At 45.6% G+C, this 20585-nt stretch overlaps 1 protein-coding gene across 1 annotated transcript in view; it reads right to left on the reverse strand.

The window, feature by feature from the left end:
• The window catches only part of LOC138247177 (killer cell lectin-like receptor subfamily F member 1), a 62227-nt gene extending 52165 nt beyond the window's left edge, over window positions 1-10062 (reverse strand). Inside the window, exon 1 of the mRNA XM_069201922.1 lies at window positions 9910-10062. The gene's annotated coding sequence lies outside the window, so the exon portion shown is untranslated. The remainder of the gene's footprint in view (window positions 1-9909) is intronic.
• Window positions 10063-20585: the final 10523 nt, after the last annotated feature.

A 20585-nucleotide genomic window follows, 5' to 3' on the forward strand; every position in this document is an offset into this window, starting at 1 on the left:
GAAAGCACGTTCACACATGATATGCCCCCACGCCTGAAAAAACTACATGGGGTTCAGAAAGTGCCTTCACACATGATATGTCCCATGCCTGAGAAACCTACACTGAGATTCAGAAAGTGCCTGCACACATGAAATGCCGTCACGCCTGAAAAACCTATACTGGGATTCAGAAAGTGCCTCCACACATGGTATATCCCCATGCCTGAGAAAACTACACTGGGATTCAGAAAGTGCCTGTACACATGATGTATCCCCATGCTTGAGAAAATTACACTGGGATTCAGAAAATGCCTGCATACATAGTATGCCCCCACGCCTGAGAAAACTACACTGGAATTCAGAAAGTGCCTGTATCCATGATATGCCCCCACGCCTGAGAAAATTACACTGGGATTCAGAAAGTGCATCCACACATGATATGCCCCCACGCCTGAGAAAACTACACTGGGATTCAGAAAGTGCCTGCACACAAGATATTCCCCCAAGCCTGAGAAAACCACACTGGAATTCAGAAAGTGCCTGCGCACATGATATGCCCCCACGCCTGAGAAACCTACACTGGGATTCAGAAAGTGTCTGCACACATGATATGCCCCTATGCTTGAGAAAACTACACTGGGATTCAGAAAGTGCCTGCACACATGATATGCCCCAATGCTTTAGAAAACTACACTGGGATTCAGAAAGTGCCTGCACACGTGATATGTCTCCACGCCTGAGAAAACTACACTGGGATTCAGAAAGTGCATCCACACATGGTATGCCCCCACGCTTGACAAAACTACACTGTGATTCTGAAAGTGCCTGCAAACATGATATGCCCCCATGCTTGAGAAAACTACACGGGGATTCAGTAAGTGCCTGCACACATGATATGCCCCCATGCCTGAGAAAACTACTCTGGGATTCAGAAAGTGCCTGCACAAATGATATGCCCCATGCCTGAGAAAACTACACTGGAATTCAGAAAGTGCCTCCCCACATGATATGCCTCCATGCCTGAGAAAACTACACTGGGATTCAGAAAGTGCCTCCACACATGATATGCCCCTATGCTTTAGAAAACTACACGGAGATTCAGGAAGTGCCTGCACACATGATATGCCCCCATGCCTGAGAAAACTACACTGGAATTCAGAAACTGACTGCACACATGATATGTCCCCACGCCTGAGAAAACTACACTGGGCTTCAGGAAGTGCCTGCACACATGGTATGCCTCCACGGCTGAAACAAACTACACAGGGATTCAGAAAGTGCATGCACACATTATATGCCCCCATGCCTGAGAAAACTACACAGGGATTCACAAAGTTCAGTACAAACGATGTGCCCCCATGTCTGAGAAAACTACACTGGGATTCAGAAAGCACGTTCACACATGATATGCCCCCACGCCTGAAAAAACTACATGGGATTCAGAAAGTGCCTGCACACATGATATGTCCCATGCCTGAGAAACCTACACTGAGATTCAGAAAGTGCCTGCACACATGAAATGCCGTCACGCCTGAAAAACCTATACTGGGATTCAGAAAGTGCCTCCACACATGGTATATCCCCATGCCTGAGAAAACTACACTGGGATTCAGAAAGTGCCTGTACACATGATGTATCCCCATGCTTGAGAAAATTACACTGGGATTCAGAAAATGCCTGCATACATAGTATGCCCCCACGCCTGAGAAAACTACACTGGAATTCAGAAAGTGCCTGTATCCATGATATGCCCCCACGCCTGAGAAAATTACACTGGGATTCAGAAAGTGCATCCACACATGATATGCCCCCACGCCTGAGAAAACTACACTGGGATTCAGAAAGTGCCTGCACACAAGATATGCCCCCACGCCTGAAAAAAACTACACAGGGATTCAGAAAGTGCCTGCACACATGATATGCCCCATGCCTGAGAAACCTACACTGGGATGCAGAAAGTGCCTGCACACATGATATGCCCCCACGCCTGTGAAAACTACACTGGGATTCAGAAAGTGCCTGCACACATGATATTCCCCCACGCCTGAGAAAACTACACTGGGTTTCAGAAAGTGCCTGCACACATGATATGCCCTCACGCCTGAGAAAACTACACTGGGATTCAGAAAGTGCCTCCACACATGATATTCCCCCACGCCTGAGAAAACTACACTGGGTTTCAGAAAGTGCATGCACACATGATATTCCCTCACACCTGAGAAAACTACACTGGGATTCAGAAAGTGCCTGCACACATGATATGCCCCTACGCTTGAGAAAACTACAGTGGGATTCAGAAAGTGCCTGCACACATGATATGCCCCTATACTTTAGAAAACTACACTGGGATTCAGAAAGTGCCTGCACTCATGATATGCCCCCACGCCTGAGAAAACAAGACTGGGTTTCAGAAAGTGCCTGCACACATGATATGCCCCCACGCCTGAGAAAACTACACTGGGATTCAGATAGTGCCTCCACACATGGTATGCCCCCACGCTTGACCAAACTATACTGGGATTCAGAAAGTGCCTGCACACATGATATGCCCCATGCCTGAGAAAACTACACTGGAATTCAGAAAGTGCCTCCCCACATGCTATGCCCCCATGCCTGAGAAAACTACACTGGGATTCAGAAAGTGCCTCCACACATGATATGCCCTTATGCTTTAGAAAACTACAAGGAGATTCAGAAAGTGCCTGCACACATGATATGCCCCCATGGCTGAGAAAACTACTCTGGCATTCAGAACATGCCAGCACAAATAATATGCCCCATGCCTGAGAAAACTACACTGGAATTCAGAAAGTGCCTCCCCACATGCTATGCCCCCATGCCTGAGAAAACTACAGAGGGATTCACAAATTTCCGTACAAACGATGTGCCCCCATGCCTGAAAAAACTACATGGGATTCAGAAAGTGCCTGCACACATGATATGTCCCATGCCTGAAAAACCTACACTGAGATTCTGAAAGTGCCTGCACACATGAAATGCCCTCACGCCTGAAAAAACTATACTGGGATTCAGAAAGTGCCTCCACACATGGTATATCCCCATGCCTGAGAAAACTACACTGGGATTCAGAAAGTGCCTGCACACATGATATGCCCCCATGCCTGAGAAAACTACACTGGGATTCGGAAAGTGCCTGCACACATGATATGTCCCATGCCCGAGGAACCTATACTGGGATGTAGAAAGTGCTTGCACACATAATATGCCCCCGTGCCTGAGAAAACTACACTGGGATTCACAAAGTTCCGTACACACGATATGCCCCCACGTCTGAGAAAACTACACTGGGATTCAGAAAGTGCCTGCACACATTACATTCCCCCACGCCTGAGAAAACTACACTGGGATTCAGAAAGTGACTGCACACATGATATGCCCCCACGCCGGAAAAAACTACACTGGGATTCACAAAGTGCATCCACACATGATATGCCCCCACGCCTGAGAAAACTACAAAGGGATTTATAAAGTGCCTGCACACATGATATGCCCCCACATCTGAGAAAACTACACTGGGATTCAGAAAGTGCCTGCACACATGATATGCCCCTATGCTTGAAAAAACTACACTGGGATTCAGAATGTGCCTGCACACATGACATTCCCCCACGCCTGAGAAAACTACACTGGGATTCAGAAAGTGCCTGCACACATGATATGCCCCCATGCCTGAGAAAACTACTCTGGGATTCAGAAAGTGCCTGCACACATGATATGCCCCCACGCCTGAGAAAACTACACTGGGATTCAGAAAGTGCCTGCACACATGATATGCCCCCACGCCTGAAAAAAACTACACAGGGATTCAGAAAGTGCCTTTCACACATGATATGCCCCATGCCTGAGAAAACTACAGTGGGATTCAGAAAGTGCCTGCACACATGATATGCCCCTATACTTTAGAAAACTACACTGGGATTCAGAAAGTGCCTGCACTCATGATATGCCCCCACGGTAGAGAAAACTACACTGGGTTTCAGAAAGTGCCTGCACACATGATATGCCCCCGACGCCTGAGAAAACTACACTGGGATTCAGAGAGTGCCTCCACACATGGTATGCCCCCACGCTTGACCAAACTATACTGGGATTCAGAAAGTGCCTGCACACATGATATGCCCCTATGCTTGAGAAAACTACACTGGGATTCAGAATGTGCCTGCACACATGACATTCCCCCACGCCTGAGAAAACTACACTGGGATTCAGAAAGTGCCTGCACACATGATATGCCCCCATGCCTGAGAAAACTACTCTGGGATTCAGAAAGTGCCTGCACACATGATCTGCCCCCACGCCTGAGAAAACTACACTGGGATTCAGAAAGTGCCTCCACACATGATATGCCCCCACGCCTGAAAAAAACTACACAGGGATTCAGAAAGTGCCTTTCACACATGATATGCCCCTACGCTTGAGAAAACTACAGTGGGATTCAGAAAGTGCCTGCACACATGATATGCCCCTATACTTTAGAAAACTACACTGGGATTCAGAAAGTGCCTGCACTCATGATATGCCCCCACGCCTGAGAAAACTACACTCGGTTTCAGAAAGTGCCTGCACACATGATATGCCCCCACGCCTGAGAAAACTACACTGGGATTCAGAGAGTGCCTCCACACATGGTATGTCCCCACGCTTGACCAAACTATACTGGGATTCAGAAAGTGCCTGCACACATGATATGCCCCATGCCTGAGAAAACTACACTGGAATTCAGAAAGTGCCTCCCCACATGCTATGCCCCCATGCCAGAGAAAACTACACTGGGATTCAGAAAGTGCCTCCACACATGATATGCCCCTATGCTTTAGAAAACTACAAGGAGATTCAGAAAGTGCCTGCACACATGATATGCCCCCATGGCTGAGAAAACTACTCTGGCATTCAGAACGTGCCTGCACAAATAATATGCCCCATGCCTGAGAAAACTACACTGGAATTCAGAAAGTGCCTCCCCACATGCTATGCCCCCATGCCTGAGAAAACTACACAGGGATTCACAAATTTCCGTACAAACGAGGTGCCCCCATGCCTGAAAAAACTACATGGGATTCAGAAAGTGCCTGCACACATGATATGTCCCATTCCTGAAAAACCTACACTGAGATTCAGAAAGTGCCTGCACACATGAAATGCCCTCACGCCTGAAAAAACTATACTGGGATTCAGAAAGTGCCTCCACACATGGTATATCCCCATGCCTGAGAAAACTACACTGGGATTCAGAAAGTGCCTGCACACATGATATGCCCCCATGCCTGAGAAAACTACACTGGGATTCGGAAAGTGCCTGCACACATGATATGCCCCATGCCCGAGGAACCTATACTGGGATGTAGAAAGTGCCTGCACACATAATATGCCCCCGTGCCTGAGAAAACTACACTGGGATTCACAAAGTTCCGTACACACGATATGCCCCCACGTCTGAGAAAACTACCCTGGGATTCAGAAAGTGCCTGCACACATTACATTCCCCCACGCCTGAGAAAACTACACTGGGATTCAGAAAGTGACTGCACACATGATATGCCCCCACGCCGGAAAAAACTACACTGGGATTCAGAAAGTGCATCCACACATGATATGCCCCCACGCCTGAGAAAACTACACTGGGATTTATAAAGTGCCTGCACACATGATATGCCCCCACATCTGAGAAAACTACACTGGGATTCAGAAACTGCCTCCCCACATGATATGCCCCTATGCTTGAGAAAACTACACTGGGATTCAGAATGTGCCTGCACACATGACATTCCCCCACGCCTGAGAAAACCACACTGGGATTCAGAAAGTGCCTGCACACATGATATGCCCCCATGCCTGAGAAAACTACTCTGGGATTCAGAAAGTGCCTGCACACATGATATGCCCCCACGTCTGAGAAAACTACACTGGGATTCAGAAAGTGCCTGCACACATGATATGCCCCCACGCCTGAAAAAAACTACACAGGGATTCAGAAAGTGCCTTTCACACATGATATGCCCCATGCCTGAGAAACCTACACTGGGATTCAGAAAGTGCCTGCACACATGAAATGGCCCAATGCCTTAGAAAACTACACTGGGATTCAAAAAGTGCTTGCACACATGATATGCCCCCACTCCTGAGAAAACTACACAGGGATTCAGAAAGTGCCTGCACAAATGATATGCCCCCATGCTTGAGAAAACCACACTGGGATTCAAAAAGTGCCTGCACACATGATATGCCCCCACGCCTGAGAAAACTACATTGGAATTCAGAAAGTTCATCCACACATGATATGCCCCCATGCCTGAGAAGACTACACTGGGATTCAGAATTTGTCTGCACACATGATATGCCCCTTTGCTTGAGAAAACTACACGGGGATTCAGAAAGTGCCTGCACACATGATATGCCCCCATGCCTGAGAAAACTACACTGGGATTCTCAAAGTGCTTGCACACATGATATGGCCCCATAGTTGAGAAAACTACACTGGGATTCAGAAAACTACACTTGGATTCGGAAAGTGCCTGCACACATGATATGGCCCTATGCTTGAGAAAAGTACACTGAGACTAAGAAACTGCCTGGTGTCAAAGAACTGATAGCTACCTAGTGGGCTCCATTATGATAAGGTCATGGAAGTGGGCTCGCAGGTGAGTGAAAGGGGTCTGTCTGTTTTTCATGCTTCATAAACCCCTCTGACAGTTTTCCAGTATTTTTATTTCTTTTGGGTTAAAAGAAGCAGAGAGCCAGCAGGTAACATAAAATGTTTTTGCTGACAAAGGATTTCTTCCTGAAATAAGTAATTCTGAGTTATATAAACCTTAGTTGTTGTGGCTGTAGTTTGCATCCACTCTGCTCATTGAATTGTGTTTCATTTTATTACAGTGGCAGGGAATTGTTAAACCTTTAATCAAATTAAGTTATCTCTGTAAATGTCCTCATCTCTGCAGAGTACTCACCAGTGCATAGTGAATGCCAATGGCATGCGTAGAGGCTTTTCATAATGTTGGATAAGACCAATAGGCCTGGGCATGTTGCACAGTCAATGTCAAACTGCTTCCTGTACATGATTACAGGTCTGCGTGTACTTCTGTGCTGCCTGCATCAGCCCAGACATGCATCTAAAGATGGTGCTGGGTGTAGAGCAGCAGGACCATGGTGAACTGATAGAAAGGGCAAGCCCAGGAGTCAGATTGATTTTTTGGAGGGTAAAAGCATCAAAGCGGCACAGGAAAAAGGAAGCACAGAAGTGAAAGGCAGGGGCATGGGCCCAAGGGGAGAAGACAGAAAGACAACGTGGGCTCCACTGGAGAAGGTGGAAACCAGAACAAATTGTCTATACTCATAAAAAAGCAGCGAGGTGTTTGCATGTACTATGATTTAAAATGTTATATTTCACTGCTAAATATTTTTCTACTTACAATATATTGGCATACCTTTCAAGGAGGATGTTTCTCCATTTACCAGTATCATAAATGTTGTCTGTCGCTCTTTTAAGACCTGGTACTATCACCTGTTCTGTTAAGGACAGAGAAGGATTCCGTCCAAAAGTGGAATGTGTGGCTTCCAGTGAATACACTCTGTAGAAGTTACTGTATTCCAGAAACAAAATTCCATTCTTGCGCCTCATGGTGCAGGGCTGGTGCTGGTTCTTTCGGCCACCCTTATTGGTCCACCCGCTGTGCAATCATGATGTCTGAAACACTGGAATACCATTAGCGGTGGAGAGAGGCAGAGTACTCCACAGAAGTACCACAAAGCTCCACCCTTGGGTTGACCTCTTCATGCAATTATTGCAGAAAGGCTGTTATGCCCCGCCCCTTGGTAGTGGGTGGGCTAGTTTCTTGTAACCCTTTACAGTCTGTTGATCTAGTAATTTCCTACCCATAGATCTTCAGTTGTGTTCTTACATTACTTAAAGAGTTTCTGGCCTTTTATCTATTTTAAACCATCTCATCTTTATCTCTATATTGATCTACCTTTCATGCTCAATACTGATCTTACCCCCAATGTGCCAGTCACCCTCTAGTTTCTGTATTCTGTTTGTCTCAAGTTGTGTTTTGTAATTACTACATTCTGGTTTAATTAATTTCTGTCTAGTGCCCATCGTTCTCTCTCCTCTGCCTCTTTCTTTCGCTTGAAGTCCCCATCCCTCTTGCCTTCCCTTTTTCTAGTTTTTTTGTGTCCCATTCAGTTTATTTGTACATTACCTTTCTTTCAATTTATGTCTTAGCTCATCTATCTCTATGATGGCTTACATAGTCCCGTCTGTACATCATACCTCTGTCTCCTCAATGTTCTCCATAATTCAATTAGTGGCTCCCAGTAGATTTATGGGGAAAAAATTGGCTACTCGTGATATCCCAATCAGAGTGCTCTGGTTAGTTTCTGCCAAACTGATTAGCCAATTATTAATTTATTGTACAAGAGCATGAAATGGAGGCAGATCACTGGTGTACAAGGATGTAGCCTTTGTGATGCCCTCAGCCCAAACTTGATATCTCAACCCAAATACAAGCATTTCGGGAAACCTTTCAAAACAGAGCTATTCAGACTTGCCTTTATCTCACCTCACCAGAGAAAGGGTTGCAGTCTAAGAACATTGGACATTTTCCAATCTCCCTTTCTTATCTCCCCTTCCTTTCATCAAGCTGTATTTCCCTTCTTTCAAAGGTCATGAAGTAACCAGAAGCATTTTGTTAACCTTTAAATTAAGGAATATTGTTTTCTACCAATTCTGCCTGTATATTTATCTGTCAGTCATTTCGACCTTTTTTCACTAGTTCTCCACTTCTGCCCATCTCTGTTGCATTTTCCTTCCATTATTCATAGTTTATCTTTTTTATCTTCTTTATTTTTTTCTTGATTGCTCAATTCTTGCTGCCATTCTATCCTCATCTACCTTTCGCAATCAACTGCCCTAAAATAAGTAACTTCGGGCCAGATGTACAAAGGCCGTTTGCATTTCTTAATGGGCCGAATCACAATTTCGGCCCATTACGAAATGCAAAACAGCATTTTCCTATGTACAAAGGCCTTTAGGGAATCACCAAATGAGATTTCTACCCATTAAAAATCACATTTTGTGATTCCCTAAATAGGAAATCACAAATAGGGATTTCCTACTTGCGATTTCTCTGCACATGTACAAAGCATTTCCTAAATGCCAAATAAGCATTTGGGAAATGAAATTACCATTGAGTTCAAGTCAATGGTAACTATGTGCAATTTTTAAAAAGCACCCCAAATACTTTTTTTAAAGTGCAATAGAACACACACATGTCCCCTGGGCATATGCGTGATCTACATGTGCACCACTATTTTTGGGGTGCATTTCGGGAGGCCTTTTGGTCCACAGTCATCCTTGGTTTTGTATTTCCCAAATAGCGATTTCGTGATAGGAAACCTCTATTTAGGAAATACATAACTGGCCCATTGTCACACATGGCATTGAATTACTTATTTGCAATTCCTTTGTAGGAATCGCTATTAGGAAATCTTTATTCTGGTACATAGCGTTTTGCATTTCTTAAATAGCGATTTCTATGAAGTTGCTATTTAGGAAATGCAAAATTGTATCTACGTACATCTGGCCCTTAGATACTCTCAAACTGTTACCTGTCCCTTCCTCCAGAAGTCTGATAGATACAGGTTGGCCATTCAAGACAAGATGTCAACAGTATCCCTTCTGTCAAAGGGGAGGGAAGAATATCAGTCTGTGTGTCCGCCAGTATCCCTACCTGTAGCGATATTCCGGGATGAATCTGAGGGCTTTCTGCCAGAGAGGCTGAAGTCCAGTGCTGTATAAACGTCTCTGCCCTGCATCCCTACCTGTAGGACATTCCGGGATGAACCTGAGGACTTTCCACCAGTGAGGCTGAAGTCCAGTGCTGTATAAACGTCTCTGCCCTGCATCCCTACCTGTAGCGACACTCCGGGATGAATCTGAGGGCTTTCTGCCAGAGAGGCTGAAGTCCAGTGCTGTATAAACGTCTTCCTCCTGCATCTCGTTCTTGTAGATGAGTTGTTGGGTCATCAAAGTGAGAAGATGCAGGTGATTACAATCTGGTGATCTCCTGAGAGGAAGGAAGAGGAGACACCCTCAATAGAACAAGCTCTTTGACTTATCTCAAATTAACCACACAGGAAATGATGTTGTAAGTTACATCAGTCTTGCGACCCCTGGTACAGCTGCTTCTTAATCATTCGTATAACAGTGATTTTCTTCAGACGCTGATGCAGGTAAGACTTACACTTCTACTGCCGTTAGCCTTTTTTATATATTTGGGTGGATTGTTTGTCTGATCTGAAATTATCATTCAGATCAAGCTTTTCTGTTAGAGTGCTGTTATAGGTTGAACTAGATCATGGTAGGTTTATCGATAAGCAATGTCCTTTCTCTCAAGTTACTATCTATTGCACTTATTGTAGTTGCAGACTGCAGTACTGAGAAGCTGCACGTAGTTAGACTCATTTGTACAAAATTCCGAAAATTGTGATTCCCAAAGAGCAAATCCATAGAAATTGCTATTTCTGGATCACAGATTCAAATGTATGTAACCTGCGATTTCCTAATTGTGATTCCTACGGATTCAGATTCTGTATTAGGGAATAGCAATGCTGCAAACCGAGCATACTGGAAGCTCCTGCTTTCTTCATTGATGCCAGTAGCTCTGATCCGATCTTGGAATGGATCAAAGTCATACCTAGTGACATCAAAGGCACCTGCTGCAGCTGGGTCCACTGACCCAGCACGTCCCAGGTATTGGTGATCATTCCTTATGGAGCCATTGAAAATCATTACCCCAGGTCCAGGGCCGGCCTCAGCAATGGTGGAGCCCAGTGCGTTTCCACCTTGTTACCATCAGATCCGACCCAATGGTATTGACACTTCCTGAATTTGGAAATGCTATGTACATGCAATTACAGAATCACAAATAGCAAATCCCTATTTGCGATTTCCTATTTTGTGATTCACAAAATGTGATTTCTACTGGGTAAACATCACATTTTGCGACACTGCATATGCTTTTCTTTCATACCGAATGGCAATTTTGCATTTCTTAATGGCCTGAAATAGCGATTTGGTCTGTTAAGAAATGCAAAATCTGTTCGTACATATGGACTTAGGTCTTCAGCAATCCCGCCAAGCTACCTGAATCATCTCAAGAGAGTCCTCTGCTGCGCTCCTTTCAGTGACAGTGTTTGACACTGCACTCTTGGGTCCACACATTTCTGCTACAGTATCCCAAACATCGTTTGCAGTACTACAGTTTACTACTGATCTAGTTCTAAATCACTTGCTTATGTACAGGGTTCCTTTACAAAGCTGCGACAAAACATCTCAAAGGTGTCCCACTTTAACCCCTATCAGACAACACAAGCCCAGCCAAATCACTGTAAACCTGACATGCATCTGTATCCAGACTAGCATTCTGCAACCTGGTATCTGAAACAAGTTCATGAGAGTTTAATGCACCTTCTCATCTTCTTGTACCCAGGTTCCTACCACACGTGTGCCAATGCACACAACTCCTTGTTCTGTGTCTCACCTCATCTTGCTATACCATTACTCTGACACAAAACAGGTTACAGTGCCAGGGACAACTTCCTGTGACATAGCAGTGAACCATAGCATTCACGCCAGAATGCCAACCCTACCTGGACCATTCCAGCATCTAAAAGCTGGGGAACTGGTATCCATTAACCTGAGTTGGAAATATTGTTAACACCTTTCTCAATGAACAGCGATAGCCCTACACATTTAATGTTTTCTAATCAGTAGAATGTGTCAGTGTACACATCATACATTGTATGCACCATCTGTCAACCTAACAGCCACATACTGTAGGTAATGATACACCAGCACATCATTCTTCGAGCCCTGGGAGCTTGTCCATCTCAGTAGGCTGTTAGTAAATGTGCCAATGATTGGCTCAAGCTTTCTCTACCATGGGCATCTTCCTTGGTGGGGGACACTCTGTCAAGAATAATGGCTAATGCCCACTGTCCTTTTGGTATCTATGAAACACTTGGGTGGGGGGCTGGATGGTGATGACTGGAGCCAGACAGGTGATGAAGACAAGTCGCTGGTCACATGATGGCCAGATTTCTCACCAGAGGAGGAGCCAAAATGGTAAGAGACATAGGGGGGAGGAAGCCCTTGTGAGATCTAGAGATGGAAGTTGATCAGCGCATAATCCGTCGATGAGAGCCTTTTATGACCAGGAGATTCTGAATTAATAAATTCAGCTCATTTATACTGTGGCTTTTGCCTTGTATTGCCTGCTTGCTAAGTTATTTGCAATTCAAAATGTACCTATTGTATTTAATATTTTGAATAAAGGTCCGTGCAGGTTTGGTTGTCCAAATGTTGAGGTTGCAGGGAAGGAGCATTGCCTTTTTATGGATCAGGAGACGTAGAGAGTATTTGGTGATTTGAGATGAGCAAGCATGCTGGGGTTTCTTAGGGGACCGATGAAGGTCCTGGGCTCAGAATAATTTCACAGAGCAAGTATTCTGAGCATTAATAAGAAGAACTATCAAGTACTTTTCAGGAGAGGGAACCCATCATTTTGATGGTAGCTGCTGCTCCTCAGCCTGCAAAGTGGAGAAAAGTAGGATATTTTCTTTCTTATTTATATCTATGGCTATCATTGCTCCAAAAAGATGATGGTGATCCTTTATGTTACTCATCGCTTGAGTATCAGAACTGCCCAGAAACACAAACTAATGTTCCCTTCCAAGCTCTAAACTGCAGATCCTCTTCTATGCCAGTCTTCCACACTTTGTCTTATAACTCTGTCTAAAGCACGGTGTGTGTATTATGTAGGCCACTGATGTCACTGCAGGCCCGTAGCCAGAAGTATAGTTTCAGGGGGGCATGGCCCTCAGCTTTGACCAAACATTACATCTGTGCTCTATAGGTGCATTCTTTCTCAAATACTAATTGCACCACTAAATATTGTAGTACAAGAATATCGAGGACAGAATATTGAAAGGTAAGGATATATAGGGGCGTATAGATTTGCTATTTCTAATTCTACATTAACACACCTTGAAGATATTTGTATGCATAGGTGTATGTATGTGGCATAGAAGAAACTATACTTACCTGTCAACATTTTAGGATCAAAGTTCTCTCCTTGATATTGTGTGCCTCCTATATTCAAGTGCACACCATGAGATTCTGTGTGAAGGAATATGAGGCTTTTTGTACGGTACATATTAAAGCGCACTCTATAAACTCTTCACAATCCAGCTTTAAATTCTATCAATTAGATGGGATTGAAAGTAAAAGGGTGTAAAGTTGTAAAGTAGGTTGAGCCGCAACTTTGTGTATTTTCTAAACTATTCAAGCTTTGTGCAATGCAAAGCTTATCAAGTTATTTTAAAAAAACAAAATAAGCTGGCCTCAGCTAAGAGCCCTCCCCCCTCACCTCTCTTGTCCAACTTCCACTCTCAAAATTGTTTTGTTGTAGGATGTCCTACCAAGAATATTCTACATCAAGAAATCATCACATCTGGAATGCCCAAAAGAGTAAACCCTATCTCACGTAAATCTAGGAAATTTCACATGACTCATAAAGTGTGGAATTTCCTAATTCTGACCACCTTCTGAGGCAAAGTTTTAATTTAACTTGCCACTGATTTAAACTAACTTTACAGAGAGCTTGGAGCATATCCATCAAGAACGTTTTGGAAAATTAGTGACAAACAGTGCCTTAAATACTTTAGGGCTGCAACAATGGTGAAAACTAAATAGAATTTATATGTTGTTTTACAAGGGATGTTGGGAAGGTTCCACAATGAATTTCACTATAAGGGTTTGACAAAAGATAAATAGTTCAATTGTATTTAATCAAAAGAACGAGTCAACACTGTATGGATTTGAAGCAATCTCTGACATTGGCATACACTCCTCATTGTTACAGACAGGCTGTGCGAAAGGTGATGTGCGAAAGGTGCTGTACAAAAGGATTCCACAGCACACAAGAACGAGGAACATGCCTCTAGGAATTGTTATTGTGCAGGAAGCTGCTCCTTCCTGCACAAAAACAATTGTACCCTTAATGCAGGCACCCTTGCACCATGGCACAAGGGTGCCTACATTGGCACAAGGCAGCAAACAGTGCACCAGTGCTAGGAAACATCATAATTGTACCCTTTATTTTCATATATGACAAATTTCTACTGCTTCCCTCTCACGCAAAGCAGCACAGAAAGTTGCCTTGCTAAGTTGCATTGTGTGAAATGTAAGTAAGTCTGTCTTAAAACTTCTGATTAAACAACCCAATGCAGTAACCAGCGAGCAGACTATAATCATATAGTACCATAAAGGGACCTGCAGAGCTGTTCAAAGCTGCCCGCGTTCTGAAAAATATAAACTGTACATATATGTCTCATCATCCACCACACGGCTACAAGCTGCGTCTCATAACACGATAACTACACCTCTATGGCCATCATGCATCACATGGAATCACTTCCCACATAGGGTCACAAAATAAAGATTACCCCATTCCAACCACACACCACCCTCTGGGATGGAGCTTGCTGCCCATGAAGGCAAGCGCTTCAGAGCCAAACATAAGGGTACAATATTTATCATTTATACATCACCAAGATTTCCTTTGAGCCTATTTAAATATTTGTTCCCATTACACTTCACAATTATAAAACATTATGTGCTTCATTTGTGCTTTCATAATGTTAGTATATGTTGAAATATTTGTACAGTTAATTTACAGGCATTTAATTTTTTTGTGAATTAGAAACAAATTGACATCCTACAGTCCATTCTTTTGCACTCCCTGTATGCAAAGCCACTGGAATTATGTGATTCTGTGCCATTTTCCTCACATTTATGAATTTGCTGCATTTGCCACATAACCCATCATTTGCTGTATAATATACAGATACTAGCAAAAGCAAATTTTGTTTCCAACTCAAACAGATCAAAAATGACTAAAAATGCTGCAACATGTGCTGCCACGCAGTGGTAGCTCCTTCGCAAAGGTTGACTGGTAACTTCCAGGTACTTATAGCTGTATTTGAATGTGGTACTGGTACTAATGAAGTGAAACCTTTGCCCAGACAGTGCTAATGTGTAAGAATGAAAACATGTTAAAGTGAAACTATCACAGTAATAAGCGTAATATGTGTTTACTTGCCACACAATTTGGTCAACATTACCATATAATTTAGCCCCCACCCAAATGTATCAAGATGAAAACAAAACATAAAGACATTTTCATTGCTCAATTACCTTCTGAACTCCCGCACCTCTATACTGTGCCAGCTGCCTCGGTCATTTAGTTTGGGGAGGCAAAGATTGATTCGTTATGATTAATTGAATATTTTCCAAGTTTGTATTGTAAACTGAAAAAAAAAAAACCTTTAATTTAAAAAAAAAAAAGTTAATTCTGAGCTAAAGTGAACTTAAGGATATGAGCTTATTTTAAAAAAGCACTGTTCTTCAGTTGCGGTTGTCTAAGCCACACCTTGTCCCAGATGCAATAAGTGCACTGCTCTTGACATCACACTTAGGGCCAGATGTAGCAAGATATGATTTTGCGAATTGGAAATTGCGATTCGCAAAATCATATGCAGAATGGTGTCTCAGACACCTTCTGCGAATCGCAAGGGGGTCGCAAAGACCCACCTCATTAATATTAATGAGGTGGGTCGCAATTTGCGACCCCCTTGCGATTCCCTGCACTCACAGGTATGGTGGCCTGCTGGAGACAGCAGACCTCCATGTCTGTGACTGCTTTTTTAATAAAGGAAAACGAGTTGCAATACAAAAGAAAAAAATGAAACTATTTGGTTTCGTTTTTTCAGAGTAGCCAGTGGTCCATTGGACCACTGCCTGCTCTGAAAAAATATTTTTTGGGACATTCACAAAGGGGAAGGGGTCCCATGCGGACCCCTTCCCTTTTGCGAATGAGTTAGCACCCACTTGACATGGGTGGTAACTGCAAATTGCTTTGCAACCGTGTTCGCGGTCACAAAGCAATTCTGCATCGCGATGCGAATCGCAGATAGGAAGGGAACACCCCTTCCTATTTGCGAGTCGCATTCCCATTTTGCGAGTCGGTTCCGACTCGCACAATGGGAATGTGCATCGCGATGCGCGTTTTGCATGGCGCAAACTTCGCAGTTTGCGCCATGCAAAACGCTTTCTACATCTGGCCCTTACTGTCAGAGTTGGCATCACACATCAAGGGCTCCACTAGTAAGATCATATGTTATCTCACCATTAAAACTACTGATGACTTGGAAAGCATGGGCAGTTTAAATCTCTACCAACAAAACTCAAATACGGAACACAGCATCTTTATGGACTGCAATTTAAATTTTACAGCTCTTAAATGTTCATTCATTGACTGCACTCTGAGGGGCATATTTATCATTGAGTTGTATTTTCATTGCACCACACATAGGGGGAGAAAGGGTGATGCATCTAATAAGTCAGACTTATCAAGTCACACAAGGCCACCTTGCATGGCCCTGCATGGCTTGCTAAATCCACAGGAACACAGCACAAATGCGTTCCTCTGCCCCAGGGAGGTGGTCCGGGGGTGGTATGTGGGTGTTCCATGGAATGCCCATGGATTTGGGTGCATTGCCATATTTAGCAACACTGGTAAACCTAGGGATGCGTCAAAATGCCACCCCTTGCCAGGGGAGGCGCAGTGAGGAGAAATATCCTTATTTCTCCTTGTTGCTTCCTTTTTCTAAGTGTGCTGCTCTCTGCAACACACATACAAACAGACAAAATGTCTGACTATTGTTTTTGTGCAGGAAGGTGCCCCCCGCATGCATACACGCACTCACACACCCCCTACATACTCACACGCACACCCCCATGCACATGCACAACACCCCTCCCTACCCCCCTCCCCTAACGGACGATCAACTTACCTGGTCCGTTGATCCTCCGGAAGGGAGCGGAATCCAGGGGGGCTGCTCGCACCCCGTCAACAGAACACCGCCATGCCGAATCACGGAATGTGATTCAGTGGGCAGTGTTCTGTTGACGGGGTGGTGGAGGTGGAGCAACCTCCACTTCCCCGCCGACCACCAGTATGGCTTCTAGCGGCTCTCCGTCCGGAAAAGGAAGGAGGGCTGCCAGCAGTCATAATTTGCAGAGCGGAAAACCGCCTGCAGTGGCGGTCTTCAGCACGGCGGTCCCTCGGCGGACTTGCAAAAAGACCGCTGAGGTTGTAATGACCACCTTAGTGCCTGATTTAGATCTCGGTGGAGGAAATACTCTGTCACAAATATGACAGATATCCCATCCGCCATACTGCAATCCCAATAGGGTATAATTGGATCGTAATACGGTGAAAGTATAGCCATCACATTTGTGACAAAGTGTTCCCCTCTGCCACAATCTAATTCAGGCCCTTACTTGTTAACCATATCAGTGCGTGCATTGGACAATGGCCGACACATGCACACCCCCCCTGGTGCAGGCCACGGCCATTGGCCGATGCCAGGGAGGGGCCTTAAAAATCCTCTGGTACTTTGTATTTTGATTTGTTCAAATCTGAAACCCCTCTGAGACACAGAAGAGCTCAGTGTCTCCCCCTGAAGCTCCACCCGCACATCTGTGACATCAGCAAAAACAGTTTCTTTCCCTACCGGAACAGGAAGCAGCAGTTAAGGCCCCTTTCTGCTCTGGTGGATAATACAGGCTCAAAAGGGCCTCCCCACCTTTTAGGAAGGCCTCGTTTGAAAGGGGAGACTCTCCCCTTCAAACAAGGCCTTCTTGAAAGTGCTTCCTGCAGTGGTTCTCAGTCGCACTGGTATCCATGGGCAGGAAACATCACTAGACACCAGGGATGTCATCTGGGTGATCGGCCCTCATAGAAATAGGTCACCCACATCCCCCAGGGGCAATTAAAAAAAATGTGTTTACCCCTGTGGGAGGAGGGGGGCGTGGTCGCCGCCCAGGGGTTAAAAAAAACTGAAATTGACAGGGGGTCACCGGTGAGCGGGCTAAACCCCAGGGGGACAATTTTTTAAAAATAGTTTTAGAGCTGGGCTTTGAGTCCTGGGCTCGGGCTATATAGGGAAACCTATCAAACCCCAACATTTCTGAAAACGAAACACTCAGGGGAGTCCACGGAGGTGTGGCTTGTGTGGATTACCCAAAGTTTTCTTACCCAGAATACCCTGCAAAAGTGAAACATTGAACAAAATTTGTGTGCCTGTGCCTAGTGCCTGCGACAGGAATGGATTTCCCTCGGGTCAACAGTAGCCCTTATGTAAGGACTACCATTGACCGTTGTATGATCCATTCCGATCACAGGCACTAAGCCCAAGCACACCAGTCAGGAAGCATTTTTATCGTGTAAAGTTGGGGAATGCTGGGTTGAAAGCAGTTTGTGGTTCCCTGCATATTCCCGTAGTTTACGGCACAATAATGCAAGGAAAATAGGCCCTCATTACAACCCTGGCGATCGGTGTTAAAGCAGCGGTAATACCGCCAACAGGCTGGTGGAAAAAAAAAAGGAATCACGATCATGGCGGACACCGCCAAAATATACAGCCACTTTAAAACTCCGACCGCCACGGCGGTAGAAACAAACATCGCGGCGGTAACCGCCAACGGACAGGCGGAGGACAAAGTACCTTCCACACTATTACAAGAGGCCTATCCGCTACCTTTTCCGGGGCGGTACCAAAGCTATCAAAAGCACAGCAGAAACAGGAATTGGAACGGAAACCACTCACCTTTCCACACTCAAGGAACAACCAGGACGCCATGGACCCTGAACTACAGGTCCTGCCCATGCTGGTCTTCCTCCTCTTGTATCAGGAGCAGGAAAGATGCTGTTGACGACCACGGTGAGTACTGCACCTACAACACAGGGGAGGGTGGGAGGGAAAAGAGAGTGACACACACACGCAACACCCAATCGCCCCACCCCCACCCCCACCCTCACCGTCACCCACAACACCATACACACAAATACATGCAGCAACATTACCTATACACCCCCTCACAACCTGGAAAAATGCAAGGACAAAAGGAAGTGATTGTAATGATTGTAATCAATAAAAATCAGATAGAGCAATTTAAAAAATCAGTATATACAAATATGTACACCAACTACACAAGTCCAGATATTAATCAAACATCGTCCGTGGATCAGTGTCCCAAAATGCATTGGCGAAGCCCACACGAGATACCTGACTCAAAACGAAGAGAACACTGCAGTGGCATCAGATCAAAATGAAACAGGCACCTCAGGGAGAGGGGGAGGGGGGGCACCTCAGCCGGATGAACGCATGACACCACTGCTCCACGAGGGGGCTCCATGCCCACTGCTGTATCCTGGGGAGTGCAAAGCCACAGTCTCATAAGTCTTTCCAGTGGGTGGTTTGCCCACTGCTCTATCCTGGGGAATGCAAAGCCACAGTCTCACAAGTATTTCCAGAGGGTGGTTTGCTCACTGCTCTATCCTGGGAAGTGCAAACCCACAGTCTCTCAAGTGGATAACAGTCTCCACTGGTTCTGGAGGGGACTTTGTGCCTAGAGTGCTTCATCCTGCCAAGGACTGAGGAAGTGGATGCCTTTTTCCACTGGATCTGGAGGAGGCTTTGTGCCCAGAGTGCTTCACCCTGCCAAGGACTGGGGTAGTGGATGTCAATATCCACTGGTTCTGGATGCGGCTTTGTGTCCAGAGTGCTTTATCCTGCCAAGGACAGAGGTAGTGGGTGTATCTCTCCACTGGTTCTGGAGGGGGCTTTGTGCCCAGAGTGCTTCATCCTGCCAAGGACAGAGGTAGTGGATGTATTTCTCCACTGGTTCTGGAGGGGGCTTTGTGCCCAGAGTGCTTCATCCTGCCAAGGACAGAGGTAGTGGATGTGAATATCCACTGGGTCTGGAGGGGGCTTTGTGCCCAGAGTGCTTCATCCTGCCAAGGACTGAGGTAGTGGATGTATCTCTCCACTGGTTCTGAGGTGGGCTTTGTGCCCAGAGTGCTTCACATGCAGTGTGGCAGGTCCCATTCCCTCACCTGGGTGTGTGTGCCACGAGATTGCCTGGGAACAGGTAGCAAGAAACGCCATGGAGGCAGAGACACATTCCACCCTGCTGCGACTTCGCCTGCCACCTGCAGGTAAAAACAGTGCTGAGAGTCATGCCTCATGGATGCTGGGCAGGGTCCAGGACGTCTCCTGCAGCCTCGGACGCCTGCCCACTGGGGATGATTGCCATGTCAGCTGTGGTGGCACTGTCTGAGCATGATGTGGGGCTGGCGGCGGTGTCTGTGGCAGAGGTGCTGGCGGTGGTGGATGTGTCTGCACCTGTTGAGGGACACAGCAGGATGTCTCTTGCATCCTTTGATGGCTGCCCACTGTGGATGACGCTGGGGACTGTTGCAGAGGCAGCAGACGTGCAGGTGGCGGTGCTGCTGGCGGTGCTGGTGGCGGTGCTGCTGGCGGTGCTGGTGGCGGTACTGCTGGCAGTGCTAGTGACGGTGCTGGTGGCGGGGCAGGTGTCGTGCAGGTGGCGGTGTCCACCGCCGTATGGGTTGGTGTACTGGTTGACAGAAGGGATGACTCTGGTCCCTCAGCAGGAG

The sequence above is a fragment of the Pleurodeles waltl genome, chromosome 7, assembly GCF_031143425.1.
Source record: "Pleurodeles waltl isolate 20211129_DDA chromosome 7, aPleWal1.hap1.20221129, whole genome shotgun sequence".
NCBI classification, from domain to species: domain Eukaryota; kingdom Metazoa; phylum Chordata; class Amphibia; order Caudata; family Salamandridae; genus Pleurodeles; species Pleurodeles waltl.